Here is a 16,412-nt window from a genome sequence, read left to right on the forward strand (position 1 = left end):
CAGTTAAAACCTGAAATGTCACTGGAAAACAAACCACTGCAGCAGCATATTGAGTGCCAGGTGGCCAGCACGTGCCGTTATTGGACGGCACATGGACACTCACCCTCTTGCGATTGGACTTTGAACTTATCCCACAGTAGCGGTACCTGAGGTACTCCAACATTATGGTATCATGTACCGTCGTGTTTTAGTACCGCAGTCTACCGTTGGTACCAGTATACCGTGCAACACTACTATGTAGCAATCATCATATCAATCCAGCAGACAAAGTGAAAGCACAGACACGGCTGGTGGATCGGAAATTTCCGATCCATGAATTACGTTGATATCAGAACCCGATACTGATACTGGATCGGATCGGCCCCATCCCTAGTACGCAGCTAACTCAAAGAAGAACAGCTGCTCAAAATGTCTGCTAATTGGGAAATCATTGAGGTCCAAGAGCTTCTTACCCTCTGAACAGAGGACGAGCTCAGCCGCCATATAACAGTGCCAGTAAATGATTGTTATTGTCATGTTAATGCCATTGTTATATAAAGTGCTGCTGATGCATGTGTTATATGTACCACTAGAGGCTGACACTGTTGTGTTACATGTCACCCCTCATTTGTTTCTGCAATGGCAGCATGCCATCTAAAATCGCACACTGGAGCTGCATGATGCCAGCGTTGTTTGGTTCTGTGTAGAGATGTACCGATACCACTTTTTCCTTGCCGTTACCGATTCCGATCCCTGAACCTTAGGTATCTGCCGATATCGAGTACCAATCCAATACCAGCGCGTAAAATAAAAATGGATTGGATATGAATTGTTGTATGTCTCAACTCCTAAAACTCAATGTAAAATATTAATAAATAAATAAATAGTTGTAGAATGAATGCCCTAAAACATTTTTATTATTATTATTATCCAATGTTGACACAGATCAAGGCACAGGTTAAAGTGCAGCCACACAATTTGGTAAAAAAGACGTTTTAAAGGCTACAGTAGAATGTAGGGCTGCACGATATTGGAAAAAAACTGACATGGCGATATATATATAATTTTTTTTGCAATATATATTGCGATATTAAAAAATGTAAGAATGTTCACCAGATGACTTAAAGTAAGAAAATTAAAAAAATAGTGGTGGGGCTTTTACTCACCACAACTGCAGAGGCTACTATAATTATTAACGGGCCATTATTTATCATTCCCTCTGTATCTTTATATTTTTACGCCGTCATTTCAAACTCAACACTTCCTGAACTTGTTTCAAATTAAAAGCCCCTTATGACCTTGGCTGAGAGAATCCCTCCATTTTCTAAATAGGCTTTTATTATGAAACATTTGTAGGAACTTGTGGAGAAATCAGTGACTTTTATGTTTACGTACGGTACTTCAAATGAAGCTTCTGCCATCTGCTGACGCTTTTTAGGTGACTACAACAACATGTCAGCTGGCACATGAACAGACACAGTTCTGGCAGTGACTTACATAATAGTAAAAGTAAAAAAAATAGGACAAAAATAACCCGATGAGACACGTCGTGAAAGACGACCGGGGATAACTGGTGTGGACCATCATGTCGTGTGTCATGTCTGTTGGCTGACTCCACAATCGTGTAATGTGACATAATGACTTTCAGAACGGGCAGAAAAGTCATGTAGTGTGTACCAGGCATAAATCCTACTTTACCGTTTCTCCCTCTTGCATGTCGCTCATTTTCAGTGTGTGACTGCAGCGTGTGCATGAGAGGGGGAGGGGCTGCTGTTGTCAGAGAGGGAGAGACAGAGAGAGAGAGAGGCGAGCGGAGTGGAGCAACGAGCGGAGCTTCAGAGCTGCTTTTCTGAAGCAAAACAAAAGTTTACATGTTCTAAAAAAAAAAGAGAAAACATTTCATGCCCTGCAATGTGACCATCGCACATCGTGATGGCGATGTTCAAACGATAGTGTGCGTATGCGTAATGACGTGAGGCATTATGTGGTATCGGCTTGGTCATGGGCTGTACTTGCCAATGCCCGATGCCGCATTTTAGGCAGTATCGGAAGCATTTCCGATACTGGTATAGGTATCGGTACAACTCTAATTCTGTGTAGAAATGCAAAGGCAGCATATAAAAGGGACTCTGTAGCGACTCTACAGCCCCATCTCTATGTAAAAAGGACTAATGCGTTAACAAGGCTATTAAGCGAGTCTACAACCCCATTCGCACAGGACTAGAATTACCAGGGGACCTCATGTAACGCCTGTGTTTTGTGCAGCACATTTGCACGGGATAAATGAAGTCTGTATTTTACTGAATTTACTGACATTTTCTCCAGCATATGATGGCACAGACATTTGTAACTCCACTCTACCCAACACAGACACACTACACAGCACCACTAGCAGTGATACCCAGAGCTAACCTCTTTTTCTTTTAAACGTGGGTTTAACAAACACACATTGTCACATTTCATCATCTTTTAAAATTTCACTCTTTCAATGGATTTTAGCTTGCTCTTTCTGTGAATGGCTCTCCATACAGTGTAGCAAGATGAGCCTCGTGCACTCAAAGTGCTGTCAAAACCTTCATTTAAAATTACCAACACAGCCTCTGTAACCTCGACCAAAAAAGAGGCAGGAAACAGACGCAGACAAAACAGAAAAAGTTAGTATGACCCCAAACGACAGATGTCCATCCCCATAGAAATATTATCACATGACCTCTGCATTTGGCAACACATGGTAGGCTAGGGTTTTTTTTTATTCTCAGTGGAATTTTATGTGACAAATTATGAACATGGCAGATTTGCATGGGATTAAAATCATAATTTTTACAAAATACAATTATTAGAAATTATGAAAGGTCCCCAGGTAATACTAGTCCTAAGCAAATAGGACCTAGTTTGGTAAAAGGGAGACTCTTGAATTCAGAAGGTGGATGGTTATACAGTATATATAGTAGAAATGTATAAGGGTAGGTAAGTCTCTGCTTCTACCACCTGAAACTATGAGGGGAATGGTGTAATGTAAATCCAGCAATCCTCAATCCCTCTTTAGCAGCAAGGCAACGGAGACAGTACACAAAAGACGCTTCTCCATGCTTCATACTACTTCTCCGCTGCGCGTTTGGTTGTCACGGACAAAAACACATTTCAATGAATTTGTGACTTCTGCAAGTGAGTTTGATAATACAGACGATCACATGGAAGTCAGACAGCTACAACGGGTTGCAATGGCAACAGTGCACATAACAATGGCCACCTCTCTGACCATCCTGCTACATTGATTTGAATGGGAATGTCCATTCTACTCTCATTCTATTTCTATGCATTGAACGTACTGATGTGGTACTCACCTCCAAGCCCTCATACACACAATACACCCTCTCTCTGTCCTTGTCTCTTTAGACCAGTATTCCATAATCCTCTTTCTCTTACAACACTGCTCTTTTTCTGAGCAGCTGTCAGAGTGCTAGCGGTGGCAACCTGAGGGTAACATTAAAGGCAGTGTTCTTAAAGGAAGGGCTGCAGAGGTGATTTTGCAAAGCAGGGATAGCATGCTCTCAAGGAGGGGTATGGCAGTCACACACACACACACACACACACACACACACACAAACACAAACCCACAGACATACATAAAGGCTCCTTTCTGTTCCTGCCTGGGCAATAACAAGGGCAGTGCAGGGAGAGTGAAGGGTAAATGTTAGTGTGACTGCTGTGTTGTCTGCTCCTCTCTGAATGCTGTGCGTGTGTGTGTGTGTGTGTGTGTGTGTGTGTGTGTAAAATACACCGCTATACAAAGAGCCTCTTTGTGGTCCCTAGCAGCTAATGCTGCTTTTCCATAATGTTGCCTTCATAAAAACATCAGGGTGTGTGTTGCTTATGTAGCCACGCCTGTTGCATAACATATAAAGGTGAGCATGAAGTCTTAAAACAGTTTGAGGACCACTGCTGGACCTCTTTTCACTAGACTACAAAAAAGTGTAGTGTAGTAAAAACTAAAAGAGCTTCTCCAACACAGCATCAGAATAAAAAAATCATTATCCCATCAAGCTGGAAACCAGACGTGCTTCCAGCCACTCACAGTTTTGACAAGCCATGAAACCATAAAGAGCCTCAGGGCGTTCCCACAGCTGCAAGTCACATAATGGGATGATACATGGGGCTGATAACCAAGACAAACATAGAATCAACTACTCAAACAGGCAGAGCCGCTGGAGGGCTCAACCAAATATAACTAATTATTTGTGAACAAATCTGTTCAGCAAAAAATAACTACATGCTCCAGCTACTGTTTGTCTCTGAAAGCAAAGCCATCAAAAATCTATTGAGAGTCTGTTCCCTATAAAACAAACACAGACAATGAGATCTGCCCACAGCCATCAGAATGATGTGCTGCCTTGTTTCTAAACTAATGTGACCTGGTTCCTGAAGAAACACTTCTGCATTTCGTAGAAAATATGCCAGGAGCTGCTTGTTCAAAATTTGTTTTTGTTTTGTTTTTTTTTTTCATAAAACAATCAATATATTTTACCAAACCTCCACTGAGGGCTAGAGATGTAACAATCTATTGGTCTTGATCGATGTATCCATTTATTCAATGATCAACAATCCAATATCATCGATGCAAAGTGAAAACATCAATCCATATCGTCATCTTTAGGATAAGCCTTTATTTTAAAATTCTTTATCACCAAATAGCACCAGGCAGATAATGGCAAAAGACAATGAGTGTGGAAATATTTTGGTTGGTTGACAGCGTGCATGCTATATGTAAACAATGCCGATATGAGACAAACGACTCAGAAAACACAACATACCTGCCTGGCAGTGCATCTCACTTCGCTAACTTCTCACTACAGCAACATTTGCTGCTCTGTTTCAACAATGTTAGGCTGAAACTAGAATTAACACCTTGCGGTTGTATACCTCTGTAAATTATTCAAGTTGCACTTAGAGGTTACAATCAGGTCTGTGAAAACACGGATGGTTCACACACATTTTCCACCGGCAGCACAGAAGATCTATACAATCAGCACAGTTTCAGAATTAAAGTCACCACTTCCGTATCTGACCAAACGTCTCCCCTTCTGTTCCTGAGACATGACGTTGAGTAATGGCCAGAAAGGGTTTTTGTGGAGCATTATGATGTCACAGTGAAGTTGACATTTGAGATATATCATACTTATAAACTCATACTTATATATCATCATCATTTTATGCTGTTAGACATGTGTGTGACTTTTTTTATGGACAAAAATATTCAAATCAGTTCATTCTTGAGTCCAAGCGGACATTTGTGCCAATTTGAGGAAATTCCCTCAAGGCATTCTTGAGATATCTCGTTCACAAGAATGGGAGGGATGGACAGACGGATGTGCATGCAGGCTGAAATTCAACCGTGCTGTTCAGTTGGGAGACACAGTGACTTAAAGGGTGAGTTAGAAAAAGGATAAACAATACATGTCATTTGTTACACTATGAGCAGAGGAAAAGTCTACAAGCTGCTAGGGGTGGGGAAAACATCCATACAGCACAGTATTTTGATATTTTTGAATGACAATATCTTCACATGGATGCCAAGTATCAACTTTTTATTTCATACATTATTCTATATTACAAATACAAATTAAACTTTTGGTCCACTAGATACATTTTGCCTAATAAAAATCACTGAAGTGAGATGAACAGACTGAAAACTTCATATTATTAGATAAAATGAATGTTGATAAAGATTTCCTTTGGGGACTAAATTAGCCGTTCAAAAAGGTGATAAATCACAATATATTTTTATTGCAATACTCAGCATATTACATGTTTAAAATCACAATTATATTGTATTGTGACTTAAATATCATGATAATAATGTATTGTGGGGCCTCTGGTAATTCCCATCCCTACAAGCCCTAGTCGATTTTTATGCATTGTAAAAGTGTTTAGACTAATAATGGGAGACTAGCCATAAAATAAAAACAACTGTTTTTTTAATATGAACCTTGACAGTTATTATTGAGCTGAATTTTATACTTAAGTTGTTGCTGTTAAATCATATTTGATGGCTGTTGTGAGAAGTTTGCCTACAGGGCTTTGAGCCAGATGGTCCTGAAGTTTAAGGAAACAGATCATGTTTCGGGTTCAAATGAAAATATTTCTTTCAGAAAGGTCTTTCTGGCAGAAAGCCCTGATGGTTAACTTATCGCAAGTGTTATTTTATGTGTTAGTGGAGCCAGTATAAAGTAAACTTTACTGCACTTAACCATTTACAATTATTCACATAATTCATGTTGTTTTTATCTTTTATGGCCAAAAGCAAAAAAGAAAGCCTCGGAAGCTTCTTCTGTAACAGACTGTGTTAAATGGGCACATGATATCAACTCATAGCATGCTGAATTGAATCTAATCAAAATTGTATTATGGCAGACTTAATAATATTGTAATATTGGCAAATAACATTTTGTTGTCCAAATAATTGATTTAATATTGTGTCATGATCAAACTACTGATTTACATCCCTACTGAAGGCACTTGGGGATAATCCCTAACCTAAACACATTTCTGTTGACCTCCACAGCTTGCCACCTTTCTTCACCAGGCCCTGTTAAATGCCATAGATTCCTCTTGGAGGTGAGCTTCACAGTGCTGGGACTTGCTGCTGCTGCTTTACCCCAGCTTAAGTGCTTCAGGTTGGGAGAAGAAAACAGCCCAACAGCCAATTATGGCACTCAGGAGGGTTTTTTAATAGCTGCTTACAATGCAAATGTAGTTAATATTTCTGGATATGTCATAGTGGAGGGTACAATGTGTAGGCTGTGTGTGTGTGTGTGTGTGTGTGTGTGTGAGGAGAAAAATGATGTCTGTGTGTCTCTGTGGATGCTTATCAAAGCATCTTTGCAAGTTCATATTGTTAGGAAACGCCTCAAGAGAGTTCTGTGGAGAGATATGCATGGGAGTCTGTGTGTGTGAGTGTAAACCACACACAATGTGTCCCATAATCTAATGTAACACCATGACAACTGCAGCGAGTTACCTTTCAGTCTAATACAGGCTAAGAGCCATGACACTGTCTGAAGCTATGAGTAATCTCTCACAACAAACCTGCTCTGCCACAGCAGACCACCCTGAAGGTGGACTTGCCACCGTGGTTTGGGTCACCCTTAGTGAGCGCGCCCATATGAAGCCACTGCTGGCTGAAGCAAAGCATGCTGGTCCCACTGAACTGACACAGAGAGGATCGTCATGGAGAGGAGATGTACATGAACAGACAAAAACAGATATGATCTCTGCACATCCCTGTACAAGTCGACATTGCATAAATGTTGTTTACCTCCCAACTGACCGTGTGTGTGTCTGTGTGTGTGTGTGTGTGTGTGTGCGCAGAAGAGAGAGGGAGAGATATCATCACTGACTGTCTTTCTCTCACCTCTGCCTGTTTTACAAGCATGAGGTTTACAATAAGGTGCTGAAGGACACGAGCATCAGTCTGCTCATTAGGCTGCAGAGGATAGGAGAGATGAAGAGAAAGATAAAGGGAGGAGAGGGGAGTTCCGCCTCTTCTTCATCATCCATCCTTTAAGACACATGTCTGTCAGCCACTCCCTCATACTGTCAGTGAGCTGTCTGGAATTCCTGAGCACTGTTCACTGATTTTCTCCATTCCCCAGTTCCATTCTTTCTCCCCAATCTGTCGTGGAATTACACTTCTAAATAATTTTCCTCTCATTCTGGCATGTGCCCTCACACCAGCCCCTTTGGTGCTGTTTAAAGGAACTTGTGTGTCTTTGCTCATTTGGTTCTTATAGTTTAGCAGACTGCTTAAAAAAGGGGCTTTGTCACAGTGTGGTCTGTTTGTGGTGTGAAAGCAAATAGAAACAGAAGAACTGTATTAATCGATGAGGGGAAATTTGATTTTTTTACTCAGTTATTTTTTCTTTACACACACAGAGGCCCGAAATGCACGCGCATGCTCACAAAGAATGTACAGACATGCATTTATAATTGTGGAGAGACTCCAGGCAGCATACCAGGCTGGGGTCTGGTGCACTGCTCAAGGACACTCCTATGTAATTTCGCTACTTATAAATTAAAAAATAACTGTAGTCCATTCAGTATTACAGTGCAGAGGAGGGCTAGTTAATGTTTGTGGTGTAATGGCGTAATGCGCTGGTTGTAAAACTTTTTACACTGCGTACTACCTCAGAAAATAAAGGCTCTATAAGTACCACCGCCACCATGACCAAAGTTAAAATACTGTAGCATAGGCCTACCTGTTCAGCAACAGACAGTTCATGTAGGAGGCAGGTTTATTCTTTTCATAAGATTATTTGTTGTTGATGCCACAGTCATGCTGTATAAAGATGTAGCACTTCAACTGGGACTTTAACCCTTCCACTGAAAGGGCAAGACTTCTGTGTCAAATCAATGCCATAACCTACACCACAGCCTGATGTGCACCTCCCAAGAAATGAAACTACACATCACAGCGACACAAACCACCTGACTATTTTTGCAAGCTGAATACCATTTCCTTCAAAGCTTTTGTTTACTTTTATTTCACAGATAATTAACAATATATCTTGAAGACAATAAAGCCCCCACAAAATAGCATTCTAAGTCTTTTGTGAAATTTATCATGGCTTCAAATGAGTAGAGGAAATTGCTAGGCTCATTTATACAATGTAAAATGCCATAGGCTTGTGCTAATAAAATTAGCATGATGTATTTGTGGGAAAACGTGCCCAGCAAAAGACAAGGGCTTTGTCTGTGAATCCTGCAAGTTATAATGAAGCCCATTTGTGTACTTGCAATTGAAATTGTCGCTATTTAGCCACGTATAATGTGTGTTTTAGGCGTGTTTTAAATCAACTAAACTTTACAGAAACCACACCTACGACTAGTGTTTTGGAGGTGTAACTTCAGAGTGAAACAGACACACCACCACACAAGTATAAATGCTCAGAGTAGCAAAGGTCACTTGCATAGGCTATGGCATACACTCTGCACAGAGCTAATGCACAAATATAAATCCGCCTTAATTAGCTACTAGCATTTGTGCACTGTTGACTGTCGTCCTCTTCAGTTTCAACAAAGCTCCTCGAAATATTCTCCTCCTGATTCGCGCTTCTCTTCCCAATAGTTTCCATTTGGAGCCAAAATTGCAGCATTTCTAAACCATTCATTTTACCCACAGTTACTATGTTGCCATCACAGTTCAGCCAACTAATCAATGATGTATGTTCTATGTTCATGAACATCACTACATAGACAGATATCAAAACAAAACAAAAGCAGAAAAAATTCTCATAGTTAACGAACGATCTACCATAACTGTAGATAATTCACATCCGTCTCCAGTTGATGGCGTGTGCATGTTAATTACCTGTTGTCTAGTCTTCTAGTCTTTGATCTCACATTCATGAGCTTATTGTCCAGCATCGCATTGTTTAGGCTACATACTGCTGCAAAATGTTTCTTTAAAAAGCACAATTATTGTGATGGCATTGATAAACCCAATGAAAACAGAGGGACTGATGTGGTGAAAAAGTCATTTATCTGCTTCATGTGGTGTTGAAATGAAGAGTGACTGCATGGTTGTTGCCTGTTAATCTTTTCTCTCCATGCCCTCATAAATGCATAATCTATGGGGTCAGCACAGCTAGTGGTGCTAACATAGTTAGCAACAGTGCTAAAGGGGTTTTTGCAGCTCCAAAAGAAGCTGCTTACTCACTGTGGCTACCTGGGATGCGATCAGAGGGTGGCCACCATGTACCACAGCAACAGTGTGCTTTCACTGGGACGGCGTTAACAGTGGTAATCACCAAATGAGCAGTGCGCTAACTAAAATTAGCTCCCACCTGACCCAGGATGGTGCACAGTGCAGAGCAGACGAGGCGGCTAACCAGTGGAGACTGGAGATGGGCCAAAATTAACGGAAAATTGACATCCCTACTTAGTAACTACATTTTCATCAGTTTTTAATTACCTAAAAGAAGAATTGTTTTGTTTTCATTACCTTCGAATTTCTATCTACATATGGAGCACATCCTCTTACATCAAGTCCGCCATATTGTTTCTACAGTAGAACACAGTTCTCCCACACACTTGGCACACAGGGGAATTTTCAGCTCTGCAACCCTACCACTAAATGCCACTAAATCCTACACACTTCAATTGCAGCATTGCTTTGCTATCATTGCTGGAGTGAAGTAGTTCCACCTGTGTTTTTCCAGCTATGACAGGTCCAAATGTCTGCTTTGAATGCTGTGCTACCAATCTGATTGATTTGGGAATAATTAAGAGACAACAGTTACAGAGCATAGCAACTTGTAAATTATTACAATTTAATGAGAAAGCAAAATAATAAAATGTTTATTTTTTCTCCACTATTGTTGCTGTCAATAAAAATCCAGTCGGTTTAAATGTTGGGGTGCCTTGAAAGTTTCTTGGCTTGGAAAAGGAAGCATGACTAAAAAGGGAATCATTAGTATTAACTGTTGATTTATATAATCTTGAGCTTAACTCTTTCTTAAATTAAAACCTCTGCCTAACATCTTCCTTTACTTTTGCCCACAGCTACAGCCAGTCCCAGGTTTTACTGCTTCACTCTGTTTTGCATTTGAGTCTGGAGTGCTGGCAATACAGATACAGGAATGTCTCACCACCAATCCCATGCTCTTTCTTTACTCCATAAATAGTGCAGCATCTCCAAAGCTCTCGGCATTCAGAGTTAAATGCTCACAGTGGGAACATTTCTCCATAGCTCCAGCCTCACCTCCTACTGGGAATATACAGTAAAATCTGCACAGCACAGCACGCTTTTAAAGGTGAACCAGGAGGAATGGGCTTTAAATTATTTCTGTAACACTAGACAATAGGGAATGTAAAAATATAAAAGGGTCTTGAGAATTTATCTACGACTGAAAAGAGCATGACTTTTTCCCTCTGAGCAGCACACAGTGGAGCAGCCTGTGGTTGAATATATACACAATAACGTCACTGTGTGTGCTGCTCGTTGCATGGTGATATTGTTTGGATTGTGGTGGTTCTTGCAGTGTTCTGGGTAGAAGTTGAGCAATATTTTGGTGGATATTTTCAGCTGTGTGGCGGCTGAAAGACTGTTGACTAGGCATTCATCAAATGAGAGGTTACAGAAATTGAAAGGTTTTCATCTGAAAGAAGCAGAGGTGTCATAAAATTATTTTAGGGCAGCCTGATGTCATTGAAAGGCTTACAATGTATGCAACATTGATGTTTTTTGGTACTAACTGAACTGTGCCTGTTCAGCCAGGTTGCTTAAAATCGAACTTGTTTAAGCTTGTAAATTGGACCACACCACCAAAACCAGAGATTGACTCAACCCTGGTTAGCTTTCACTATCACTTTAACTAGCAACACAAACAGTATCTGACAATTCCTGCACCTTTAAATCATTAAAAAAATTATGCATTTCAGATGTTCAGAGAAAGGGAGTAGTCATTAATACTGGAGGAACTATAAGGCAGTAAGATATTGACAAAGCATTGTTTCAGCATCACAGTGAAACTCATGCATCATACTGGCACTGCATCGGAAAACTTTCAAATGATACCCAGTTGTAGACACAATGGGGAATAAATGGAAGAATAAAAGTCATGTGTTGGCTGTAAATAATACTTCAAGGAGGAGAAAGAAGAACACACACACATCACGTAGAAGTAGTGTTAAGTGTGCATTTGTGTGTGTGTGTGTGTGTGTGTGTGTGTGTGTGTAAGAGAGAGAGAGAGAGAAACCTTTGTGAGATGGTGAAGAAATCCAGTCAAGTCTCACACCTCTACTCTAACGGTCTCATTCATCATTGTGCTCCAGACAGCACAAGGGTCACCACACACACACACACACACACACACACACACACACACACACACCTCATTATACGAGAAAGCAGGGTATAGCTGCACCCACCGCCTCTGCTCTGAATTCACCCAAAGCATCATTCACATCTAAACAAGGTCTGAGTGACCTGACCTTGGAAGGCAGGCAGCAGCCAGCACTTTGCTTTCATCCAGCCAGGAGGCAGGAACACAGGTACATAAACAACACCACACAGCCAAGAGGGGTGGCCAGGACTTCTGCAACAGTCATTTCACTGATACCACCCCAAATATTTCAGTATTTGCTAAAAACAGCTGAACAAAAAAACAAATCTGACCTGATCCACTGTGTTCCACCGCTGACAGGATGTCTGTTAGTCCTTGGCCACAGCTATTTACAAGGAGTTGGGCTCCCAGGCATGAGCAACGATGGCGGGGGAGGGTGGCACTCAATGGGAGAGGCGACTTTTTACACAGAAGAAAGGAAGACAAAATATTGTTCTCATCAGTGTCAAAATTATGGTTCACATATGTCACTAAAAGAAGCAAAAACACAGGTAAAAACCCGTAAGGTAATCTTGCAAGACAATCAGATATTTGCATAGCAACCAATCAGCATATTAAGTGAGGTAGAGGATGGAGACTAGGGATGGGCAAACGATCAAAATTCATTATTCAATCATCAAAAAAATTAATGATCAATTATCAATTATTTGATAAGCGAGTATTTCAAAAGACAGAAAACAAAAGAGTGCAGTGCAGACTGTCACCGCAAGAGAGCGCAGCTGCCCCAGTTTTGAGCTTCAACCCCCCAGGCCAAAGAGGAAGAATGGCGCGCATGCGCAATTCACCCCTGGGTGTTTACAACCGTTGCCAGCCAGAGTTACAGGCTTCAGTTTTCAACAAAACCGCCATCTTTCAATGGCGTAGTGTTTTCAAAGGCCTCAAGGGAAGCCGCCGAGGCTTTGGAGAGCGATGAGAGCCTCCTTCTGTTTCTGATTTTTTGCCTGGCATAGGTCCGGCGGGGGTCTCGTAGGCCCGTCGAGCCGCCGTGCTCGCCAGGCGGAAGGGTCTCGTTGGCACGGCGACTCGCCGGACCTATGCCAGGCATTGTAGGGGAAACACTGCGACTATCGATCAAAATTACTTGTGATCGATCAAAAGCCTTAACAATCAATCATCGATAATCGAAAATTGATGCCCATCCCTGGTGGAGACTGCAAGAAAACTGTGTGTACCTTCTACCAAATTTATTCAAGTACAAAAACATAATTTATGAATTATAACAACAGATCCAAGTACACATTAAATAGTACCCCAATGAACAAAGGTGACAATACCTTGTACAGAATAGACAACCCTGAAAGATATGTTCGTTTAATACCTCTGCCACTCACTTCTGTTTTTTCAGTGCCAGCACATTTTAAATTCTTCTGGTTCACCCAATTTACATCAACAAGGGTGGGCTAAATAAGAGAGACACCTCTCTGTATGAGGCAATAAATGAAAAACATGAGCATTAAGTGAAATCAACACTATATAAACTTCATTAGGTTTTAATGCAGCACTGTTGGATCACTGCATTAGTTTTAGGTAGATGTACCTAATAACTGGGTGTTTGCTCCCTGCAGGATGCATTGTAATAACTTTGGTGCTATTTACCTATTGGCATGTTAGCACGCAAAGCTGAGATGGTGACCATGGTTAAAACATAAGCTCCATTCCATTTACTTCAGATGGCAGAGCTGGGAACAACGTCAAACCCAAGTAGATTGTGTTCCAGAACAACAAGTCGGAAAATCATAATGATGTTAGCAATATCAGTTCTAGCCATGTTAGCCAGTGTTAGCAATACCAGTTGCGCATACAAACAACATAGTATTATATCCAAAGATAGGTTGAACAGTACTGTGCATATGACTGTTTTAATGATAAAAGAAAAAAGTGCTAAACAGTATATTACTACAGCTTTTACTACTGTTGATGGGCAGAGCAGCCATCATAGATTTTAAGGTCGGGGTTGGTAAGGATCTTCAAACTCTCCAAGTCAGAAATCCAACTTCAGGGGGCATTCCAGTTAAAATTTCAGACTGGGAACTCTGAAATATCCGACTTCCAAATGCAAATGGAACGCACCAATAATACCTGCTGAATATTAATGTTAAATACAGTACAGTTATAATAAAGTTAAATAAAGTACTATTATAATAAAATCAAATAAAGTGCTGTTATAATAAGTTTAAATACTGTGCTGTTATAATAAAGTTAAATGTTAAAATAAAGGTAAATAAAACGCTGTCATTAAAAAAAGTTAAATAAAGTATTGTAACACTAAAAGTACCACTGGTGCTTCTATTCTGAAGCACCCAGCTTGTCTGAGGCCAGAGGTGTTAATGTCTTTGCTGTGGAGTTGAAGCTTCTGGTCAACAAGTAGATGTTGGCAGAAAGTTGAACTGCTACAGTGGTGCCATTAAACGTGATTTATTCATTGTGACTGGGAAACCAACTAAAAGCTCAATGAAACACCAAAATGAGTCTCATGCTAGTGGCTAAAAAGAAATGACATGACAAATTATACTCAGTGTTTGTGATATAGTCATTTTACACATCCCAATTGGAACAAGCTGCAATACACTGAGTATAGACAATATATTTCCCACCCCCATACTGAAGTGAGGAGCTATCTGTCCAGACTGAGCACTGGTTCAACATTGTTGATAATGGGATCAATGAGATTACACAGCGTCAGGTGCACAGCTGCCCAGGCACTGATAAACTCGGTGAAGTGTCAGTGTGTGAGTGTCACAACACACACGCACACACAGACACACAGACACACAGACACAGACACAGACACACACACACACACACACACACACACACACTGCTCCGTGTTATGACCGGTGGCCTCCTCACAGCCTCAGGAGGTAAAACCCACAGCTCTCTCTTCACTCAGAGACAAAAATCCATAACATGCTAAACCTTGAGGGGCCACTGGTGCACCTCACCCCTCCATCTGCAGGTCCCAGTCAATTCCCAGTGAGACCAGTCCAAACCAAAGTAAAGACAAGAGAACGCATTTTTGTAAAAGGGAGGCGGGAGTGTGTATGTGGGGGATGATTAGGAGCTGGGACAGGTCATAGGCTTGATTTATGACTCATCTCAACGGTCGTGGTGCAATCAAAACGCACCAGTGGTCCCATTTTGCATCCACATCCTCCTCCCCTGGTGACGTGGACAAGGGAGGCTGGGAAAAAACTGTGTGAAAAAGTGTGTGTGTGTGTGTGTGTGTGTGTGGGAGAGTGTATGTTGGGGGTTGGTTGGTGCTGTGTGAGCACCTCTCACCCCTTCTATTCCAATACAAGGGACGAACAGCTACATAAAAACACAAAAGGCCCCCTCCCAGCCCCCATTAGTCCCTTGCTGGTTGTAACTACTAGTACATATGTGTGTGTGTGTGTGTGTGTGTGTGTGTGTGTGTGTGTGTGTGGAAAAAAATGTCAATCAGTAATGAGCACATCCAAAAAGCTGCCTACTAACAATTACGGGGTGGGCAGAGGTTTTTGTTTTCATATCCTGCATGTCGCAGCTCATGGATACTCGAGGTCGCCAAGGGGCAGTGGGAGTTACATTACAGCACGCCAGTGCTTAGTGTTACTGCTACTGTAGCTCAGTGTGTGACATAAACAGTAACGTGGGAGGGAAGCCGCGGCTGGTCAGTCCTTCGGCGATTCTCTCATAAGTTGACCCGTCCTTCACCGTCCACATGCCAAAATTGGGCACCTCGGATCAACGCGCCAATCCGGCTCTGTGTGTCTAAACACTCGCAGTTTGCCGGCAAAACAGCCCAACATTCGCGGAAAATCTGGCAGTGTAAAAGGGGCTTCTGTGTTTACCGTTTCACATAACTTGATTCCAGCTATCTGTTGTACTATGGAGTTAGCCATTAGCTGCCATCGTCAGTTAGAGGGTGCAACTGTAAGCACAGTTGTTAAGTAATTCGTGCAAGTAACGTGCAAGTTATGAAGTTACCCGAATTTGATTATTGTGAACTGTTTATGGGTAAATAAACATACTTCATTTTAAAATTAAGTTTATTGTAATGTAATGTTTAATGTAATGTTTTATTTTAAAATAGCAAATAGCAGTTAGCAGCTAATCCAAAGAATAAAAACAGTGGCTGAAAATGTCTGCAAATTGGGAGAATAATGAGGTCTGGGAGCTCCTTATCATCAGAGCGGAGGACGACATATGCTGCCATATAACAGGGACAGTAAATGACTGTTATTGTCATGTTAATGCCATTGTTGTTGTTGTTTAGAAAGCGCTGTCGACGCTCATGTTACATGTCACACTAGAGGCCAACACTGTGTTACATATCACGCCCATCACACCTCTTTTGCATGCCAGAGTGCTGGCTGTCTAAAATCATACACTGGAGCGGCATGATGCTGCCGTTGTTTGGTTCTGTGTAAAAATGCAAAGGCGGTGTACAGAAGGGACTTCGTAGCAGCACTGTAGCACAGTCTCGGTGTTAAAAGGGCCAATATGAGTAGAAGTGTCAGTGCACTGTAGTCCCCTACAGTGTGACAGATG

General features: G+C 41.3%; 1 protein-coding gene across 1 annotated transcript in view; it reads right to left on the bottom strand.

Moving 5' to 3' along the window:
* Window positions 1-16,412, bottom strand: part of plxnb1b (plexin b1b) — a 160,370-nt gene that overhangs the window by 98,474 nt on the left and 45,484 nt on the right. Inside the window, exon 3 of the mRNA XM_033626645.2 lies at window positions 12,155-12,281. The gene's annotated coding sequence lies outside the window, so the exon portion shown is untranslated. The remainder of the gene's footprint in view (window positions 1-12,154; window positions 12,282-16,412) is intronic.

This window comes from Epinephelus lanceolatus, chromosome 1 (genome assembly GCF_041903045.1).
Source record: "Epinephelus lanceolatus isolate andai-2023 chromosome 1, ASM4190304v1, whole genome shotgun sequence".
In the NCBI taxonomy this organism is placed as follows: domain Eukaryota; kingdom Metazoa; phylum Chordata; class Actinopteri; order Perciformes; family Serranidae; genus Epinephelus; species Epinephelus lanceolatus.